The following is an 8,451-nucleotide window of genomic DNA, read 5'->3' as shown; positions in this document are numbered from 1 at the left end:
TGAAGAAACAGTTTAGTCAAAAGTTTCAGCTCGAGCGTCACAAACCTGAGTCACAAAAACACCTGCGTCTGTGTGATGGAGTTTAAAAAATGACTTTTAGAATCGCGCGTCGCTGGAGATTTTTACGACTCGTGTGTGGACGCTGCACAAACCGTTTAAAAGCCCGTGGTCATGATTTCATTAAAATCCTGTTGCACGTGTGTTTGTTGTGAGGAGCAGAGCAGCTTTTCCACACACACAGACGCTGGTTTGGACTCGGAGGACGACTGTGGTTCAGCATAGATTCAACTTCAGGTCTGAATTATCTTTGGTCAGACTTTTATTTCTGTCACAGAATGAGTTGAGGCTTAAACTGGAGATGGAGTGAGATTCAGTTTAGGATTTCAGGATAAGCCCAGTCAGTCCGGCGCCACCTAGTGCCTCCGCTCAATTTCATTTCTCTCCAGCGACTAGGTCAGGAATCAGAACACACTAGACGATTTGTAAGAACCCCAAGTTCAGAGCACCAACCAAACAGCAAAGAGACATATATTCTGTTTTGTCAATAATTCCCCAGTTTGAGGATTTAAAGCCAGAACAAAGAGAATGTTTGTTGAATTTCATCAAGGGGAAAGACGTTATTGTCCTTCTTCCTACGGGATTTGGGAAAAGCTTAATATACCAGTTAACCCCGTTAGTGGAGCATTACAAATGTCACGACCAAACAGCAGCGATTGGTTAAATGATAAAAAGTCCCCACATACTGTCGAGCGAACGAATCCTAACCCCGAATTCACACCAGGAGCTGTAGCAGCGCTTCACGTAGGCGGAGCTGCACATATGCGTCAATTTGAAAGTTTCAGTTCACACCAGAGCGTCAGAGACGCTCCTGCTGCAGCTGCACATCCTCTCACTGTTTTCAGACATCACATTTTGTACTTGCTTTCATCATTTATTTTATGTTAAAGTGTATTAAGTGCATTGTGAATTAAGTGTACAACTGCAACGCATTTGCATTTAATCAGGTTTAAATCTATTAACACAAACATTAAACACCTCAGGTTTTTTTTTTCCATAATAAGGTAAAATCACTTATAATTAACAAACATTATGAGTGTGATTAAAATCTTATGTCCGTCCAGGTAATAAGGCTGATACATTTATATGTGGATACAGAGTCCTGCACTGACGGATACGGGCAAAAAGTCGCTGAAACGGGCGAGTTTTAACGTTCTGGAATTTTAAGGGTGGGTCAGGACTAAACCAGGACTACAACAGGACTAAACCAGGTCTAAATCTGGTCTAAACCTGGACTAAACCAGGACTAATCTTGGAGAGAGAGAGAGAGAGAAAGCGAACCCTGAGCCCAGCGGAGCAGTGTGTCCGAAAAGAGCAACAGCTGCACGTACCTCCTAATCTCCGAGTTCTGCACCGGTCCTTTCGCCCGCGGTCCTTTGGGTCTGCACAGAAGGACCTCCGAGCACATTCAGACAGTGAGTCCTGGTTCTGGTTTAGTCCTGGTTTAGTCCTGAGTTCTTGTAGAATTGGAGTCTGACATCGTAAATCACGTTATATTTCTCCACTTCGAGGATTAACTTTTCGTCGTCCATCTTTAATCTTTCCTTGGACACAGTGCGCGTTGTTTACGTCGCTGTCTTGACTTTGGTTAAATTATTTTGAAAGGGCATCGGAGGTTTATTTTGACGCCGCATGTTTATTTCCTGTCTTTCCCCTGCTAAAAACCTTGGAGACGCACCATTGATGCTGCAAAAGTAGAACTCCAACCTCTGGAGCAGCACGTCAGCATCAGACGCTCGTTGGACGTGTGTCGGTGTTCCACTGTCAGACCGGTTTAAATGGAGTTTTAAAGCAGCGCGTCTGCTGCTCGTGAGCTGTGCTGCTGCGTTTACGTACTGTTGCGCTTTGGTGTGAATTGGGGGCAACACTTTGAGGTCAGATGGTTTCTACAAAGTGAAACCGGTTGATGAATCAGGTTTGGATAAGTCTGGATTTGTTAAGCGACTCTCATGGAAAACCTCCCTGGATCTTTTCGTTACGTTTGTGCTTCGAGAATCAAAACTTCAGGCTGAAAAAGTTGAATTAGAAGTTGAAGTTGCCCACATGTGAAGAAGCTCTGGTGTGTGACTCGGTGGTAGAGCAGTGGACATGCGCCGTGTGTGTGAGTGTGTGTGTGTGCACGTGTGTGTGCGTGAGACTGTGTGTGTGTGTGTGTGTGTGAGAGTGTGTGTGTGCGTGAGACTGTGTGTGTGTGTGTGTGTGTGTATATGAAGAGCTCCTACTGATTAAACTGTGACTAGTTTTCTATGACGCTGTTTCACCATTAGTTTGTAGATTCACTTGTTACTGTTACTGTGTAAAATGTCCAACTATTATTCTTCTTATTCTTCTTATTATTATTACGATAAACTATTTATTTCTTATTTATACGTTTACATATTTATTACAGTATATTATGACTCACTCATTTTAAAGGGACCGTGTGACGCCGATGTTTTTTTAAAATCTGTGTTTTAATGTCGTTTCCTCGTCGCAGTCAGACCTGGAGTTGTGTTTGTTTCATTCACGTTTAACTCACAAACCCTGAATATTTAGGCTGAGTTCTTCTCCCAAACTGTAATCGCTTTGTTCCACCTTGTGACGTCATCAAGTGGTAATACAGGAAGCGCTCCACTGCGTTTTTTAAACTCCGTACATCTTCACTAGAATCATGTACACAGCAAAAAGTGGAGTCTTAAAATGGACTCTCACAAAATCAATTTTAACATTTTCTAGCATTCTTTAGCGAAACAACACACAGCAGTGTTTTATTTTTACACTTTATTTTAGTTAATTTTAAATGAAATTATGAATACAACTGTGTCAAACTGGTCTACTCTCGTCAGAGGTGCCAAATTAACACTAGAGGAAGTTGAATTAACACTAAAAGGAAGTTGAATTAACACTAGAGGAAGTTGAATTAACACTAAAGGAAGTTGAATTAACACTAGAGGAAGTTGAATTAACACTAGAGGAAGTTGAATTAACACTAAAGGAAGTTGAATTAACACTAGAGGAAGTTGAATTAACACTAAAGGAAGTTGAATTAACACTAGAGGAAGTTGAATTAACACTAAAGGAAGTTGAATTAACACTAGTGGAAGTTGAATTAACACTAGTGGAAGTTGAATTAACACTAAAGGAAGTTGAATTAACACTAAAGGAAGTTGAATTAACACTTGTAGAAGTTGAATTAACACTAGAGGAAGTTGAATTAACACTAATGGAAGTTGAATTAACACTTGTAGAAGTTGAATTAACACTAGAGGAAGTTGAATTAACACTAGAGGAAGTTGAATTAACACTAGAGGAAGTTGAATTAACACTAGAGGAAGTTGAATTAACACTAAAGGAAGCTGAATTAACACTAGAGGAAGTTGAATTAACACTAGAGGAAGTTGAATTAACACTAAAGGAAGTTGAATTAACACTAAAGGAAGTTGAATTAACACTAAAGGAAGTTGAATTAGCACTTGTAGAAGTTGAATTAACACTAGAGGAAGTTGAATTAACACTAGAGGAAGTTGAATTAACACTAAAGGAAGTTGAATTAACACTAGAGGAAGTTGAATTAACACTAAAGGAAGTTGAATTAACACTAAAGGAAGTTGAATTAACACTAAAGGAAGTTGAATTAACACTAAAGGAAGTTGAATTAACACTAGTGGAAGTTGAATTAACACTAGAGGAAGTTGAATTAACACTAGAGGAAGTTGAATTAACACTAAAGGAAGTTGAATTAACACTAGAGGAAGTTGAATTAACACTAGAGGAAGTTGAATTAACACTAAAGGAAGTTGAATTAACACTAAAGGAAGTTGAATTAACACTAGTTGAAGTTGAATTAACATTAGTGGAAGTAAAATTAACACTAGAGGAAGTTAAATTAACTTCAACCATATCAACTCTGGCAAATAACCACAACTCAAACCCCGATTTAACTTTTAAATCGTTAAAATGACACTTTTTGAGTTACGTTACGACGCTACGAGAAAAAAACGATCTCGTGAGATTTTTATTCAAATTTTTTCACAGTTGCCTTGGATTAAAAAAAGGGTTAACGTTGCTGAAGATGAGACGTAGTTCCAAAAAACAACAGTGACAAAAAACTGTATATAAAATCAAATAAATCAAAAATTACGAAGCCAAACTCGTGAACTAAACGGTACGAACAAAATCTGGTCTTGTTTCATTCTCGTGGACCAAATCTGAGCCTCGTCGTTTTGATTTTAAAATGTTCGTATAAACTCTCTCTGCGTGATTCTGTTTTTTTTCGCTTTTTTTTTTTTTTTTCCGCTGTGGGTGACGTCACACTCGCTTCATTCACTTTTTATACAGTCTGACGCAGGTTTACTCAAACGTGTGACTGAAACAAACACGACTCCGGATGTTTTTGAGGAGGGAACAACATTTAAACGCATCGTAAAGCTCAGCAGAGTCAGTTTTTGCGTCACACAGAACCTTTAAAATGCGAATGGCTTGAAACTTACACCCATACAATGAACAAAGAAGAACGTATTTTCAGATATCAACTATTAATTATTTTGTTATTTATTGAAATGCTGGGATCTTTTTTAATGTGCAAATATTTTCTAACTTTTTTGAGATAATTTTGTAAAACCCGCTGATACGGTTATTTATTTCGTATTTATTTCCTTTGTCTATTTTGAGAACACTGCAATATGGAAATGCTTGATTTTATTTGTGAGAAAAAGTGATCGTGTATTGAATTTTTTATGGTTATTTATGGCTGTGAGGATTATGTTAAATAAAGCAGAAGGCAGAGGAGGCCCAGGTCTCCCTGCTCTGAACAAAACTGGGTTATAATGTCGTTTATAACAACACCACACACTTCAGATCGGATAGAAGTAGAAGTTTAGTTACTTAAAGGTTGTATAGAGGATTTTCCAAGGAACGAGAAATCCAGCGACTGTTTGTCCTTTTTCAAATGTTGCGCATGTGTGAAACCACCTCCCTCCCCTACAGCTCCTACGTAGAAACGCCTCCTCCCGCCTCCTCCTTACGCCACAAACAGGTTTGTTTACAGTCGGTGAACTGCACATGACTTGTAAACAACTAACTACAGTGTTGGTTAGGCAAGACGGAGAAGTGAGGAGAGGGGGGAGGGGGTGTGCGGAGATTCCGTGCGCGGACAAGAAGTGAGGAGCAGGGGGAAGAGTGGATCGGGCAGTGGGGAGAGGAGTAGGAAAGGGGAGCAAAGAAGGTTACGCGGAGATTCAGTGCGAATGAACTAGCTACAACACGCAGCAGCAAGCGGACTCTTTCTTTGCCTTGAAAATTATATGTTTCAGACATAGGATATCGCTTTCGTGTCCTGAAAAACGTTTGTCTCACTCTTGGAAATAAAGTACGTTTTCATAATAAGCAGAGTTTCCTGTCCAGGAGTAATTTGTGGACCAGTGCGTTCAGTCTTTAGACCCTGCGATTCTGCTTCAGTCGCGCCATCGCTGGAACGAATCTAAAGCAAGAATCACTGGTCCCCTTAGTTTGGCTTCGCTGCTTTTTCCCTTGTCTTCTTCTTTCAGAGCGACCTCAAAAAACTGACTTTTTCTTTTGCGGCGAACTGCTCTCTGGATTCTTGTCGCCATCGCAACAAACTTTGTGCGAACTGCGAAGAATGTAAGTAAAAAAGCCGCTAAGAACCGTTGCCCGTTGGTGGAGTAAACAGCGTCTGTGCGTCTTGCGTCTGTGGAACTGCGTGACAGTCGTACGTAAATCCCTCCCTCTCTCTCTCGTACCTTCGGCGCAGGCAAGTCAGTTACACTAAAAACGTAGGGAGTTTGATTGACAGCCTGTCAGCTCACAGATAACGAGGCAGTGTCGTTTCTATTTGCAAATGTTTGAGCCCCACCACGTCCAGGAGTTGATGAATTTTTATTCTTTTTTTTTGGTCATCATAATTACAAGGCTACTGCATCTATATTGGATTTAATCTTCACTGGACAATTTGAAAAAAAAAAATCCTCTATACAACCTTTAAAGCTGCATTGTGTAACTTTTCTAGTAGGATCTGTCCATATGAAGTCAGCCATTTTCAAGGAATCTCCCCTGTGAGCCGTGTCAGATTTGGCTGAAAACATTTCTAAAAAATTTCTAAAATGACCAAATGAAAGAATAAAAATTTTAGCTTGGGGCCTTGCTCACTTTTTCGGAAACCTTAATTTATAATCATGTTTGAGAGACGACAACTTCATCAAAAATAGAGCGAGGAATCTGAAAATTCGTATTATTGTAGATTCTTAGTCATAGATTCTGAATCTGTTGTCAAATATTGTGTGTCTTTATTAACGCGGGCGCTGTGGGCTCCCAAAATCTTACATTTAGTTGCCGATCTTTTTTTTTTTTTCTAAATTTTTGAGGTCCAAGATCTAGTTACTCCAAACAGATATTTACAAACTCACTGTTGAACCTGAATATTTGAGAGATTTGAGTTTTCATGTGGACGGTGTAGAGCTCCAAATATGGTCACAGATCAGATTTGACCTTTTTGGCTCCTTCTTTAGAGCCTCAGTTCCCCATGTGGCACAGTTAGATGTTGATCAAGTTTTTACCAGAGAAACGTTGGTATATTCTGATTAGTTTAACATAGTAAAAACATCTACTATTAATTTCCTTCATTTCAAACGGAACTTATGAAAATGAGCTCTCACAGGTCATTTTTGGTGGAGCTTCGGTACTTTTCCACCTGACTGAAAGGTTCACTTACTATACTTAAACACTATAATAGACTTAAAGGTTGTATAGAGGATTTTTTTAAGGGAAGAGAAATACAGCGACAGTCCTTGTGCGCGTTCAGAATTACTGTTGAAGTTTCCTGTCTAGAAGTAATTCAGCGACCGACGCGTCAGTTTTTAGACCCTTCGTCTGCTTCGGTTGCGCCATCGCTGGACGAGATCTCCAAGAATCACCTCAGTTTGGCTTTGCTCCTTTTCTCCTTCTCTTCTTTCAGCGACCTCAGAAACTGACTTTCTTCTGCGGTGAACCGGTCGTGGATTCTCGTCTGCCGTCGCGACAAACTTTGTGCGAAATGCGAGGAAGCGACAGTTCGAAAAAGCGTCTAAGAAACCGCTGCGTAAACCACGTAATCCCCGCGCTCCGACGAGTCAGTTACACTAGGGAGTTTGATTGACAACCTAACAGCCAATAGAAAATGAGGGAGCCTCGTTTTCTATTGGCTGATGTTTATCTGGCCTCAACACGTCCACAGTTGATAGATTTTTGTTCTTTTTTTTTTTGGTCATCATAATTACAAAGCTGCTGCGTCTCTGTAATGGTATTTTAATCTTTCACTGACAGTTTGAAACTAAAAAAAATCCTCCATACAACCTTTAAACACTATTTGTTTGTTATAAGGGAAGACCATGAAAAAATTTCAGCCAAATCTGTTATGGCTCATAGGGGAGGGCGGCTGATTTTCATATGGATCGACCCAGTAGAGGGTCCGTTCTGCTCTGGAATATGGAGACCAGATTTTCAGAATCAAAAACTTTGTGTTGTGGTTGGAAATAATAAAACTGTGAAACGAGCGAGTAATTAAGGAAAACTGTTCTCGGTCCATTCATGATTAATACCAGACTTACACTGTGCGATATTTTTGATTGTTTCACTCAGCCCCGGCTCAAACTGTACGACCAAATCTCAGGGTTTAAAAGTTCACAGCTCAAGATTCATGTTCTCACACTGAACGATCCGACACTTGATGCTCCGTGTGAAACCCTCATGAGGCGACTGGATTTCAAACAGGTTTGATTTTCTTGCGACCCACGATTGGTGATCAGGAGCTGGTCGTGAAGTATTAATCGTTCTCATTACCTCACGTTTACTACACGAAGCACCACACACGATTAAACCAAAAGTCGAACCGACCCCAAAAACTGTTGAGTGAAAAATCTGCTCAAAAAGGGCAAAAAATCACACAGTGTACACCCAGATTTGCACGTGAGTCAGTGTAGTCACATTTTCTGTGTTCTGGTCATTTTTAAGCCGCTTTTCTGTATTTTACCGAAACAAATTTACCTGGGACATTTCTTGTATAAAACTGGGACAAATCTAGCCAGGCTGGTGCCACCTAGTGTCTCCACTCAAGTTCATTTCTCTCCAGCGACTAGTTCAGGAATCAGAATACAGACGACGGTTTGCAAGAATCCCGGAAGTGCAAGTTTGGGCACCAGCAAATCAGAGAAGAGACAGACATTCTGTGTTGGCAACGATTCCCAAGATCGAGGATTTAAAGCCAGAAAAAAGAGAATGTTTGGTGAATTTTATCAAGAGCAAAGAAGTTATTGTCCTTCTTCCTACGGGATTTGGGAAAAGCTTAAAATACCAGTTAGTCCTGTTAGCGGCGCATTACATACGTCACGACCAAACAGCAGCGACTGGTTAAATAAAAAAATA

This window comes from Boleophthalmus pectinirostris, unplaced genomic scaffold (genome assembly GCF_026225935.1).
Source record: "Boleophthalmus pectinirostris isolate CB_2022bp ecotype Guang Dong unplaced genomic scaffold, ASM2622593v1 HiC_scaffold_8, whole genome shotgun sequence".
NCBI lineage: Eukaryota > Metazoa > Chordata > Actinopteri > Gobiiformes > Gobiidae > Boleophthalmus > Boleophthalmus pectinirostris.
Note: the sequence above shows the minus strand (reverse complement) of the source record.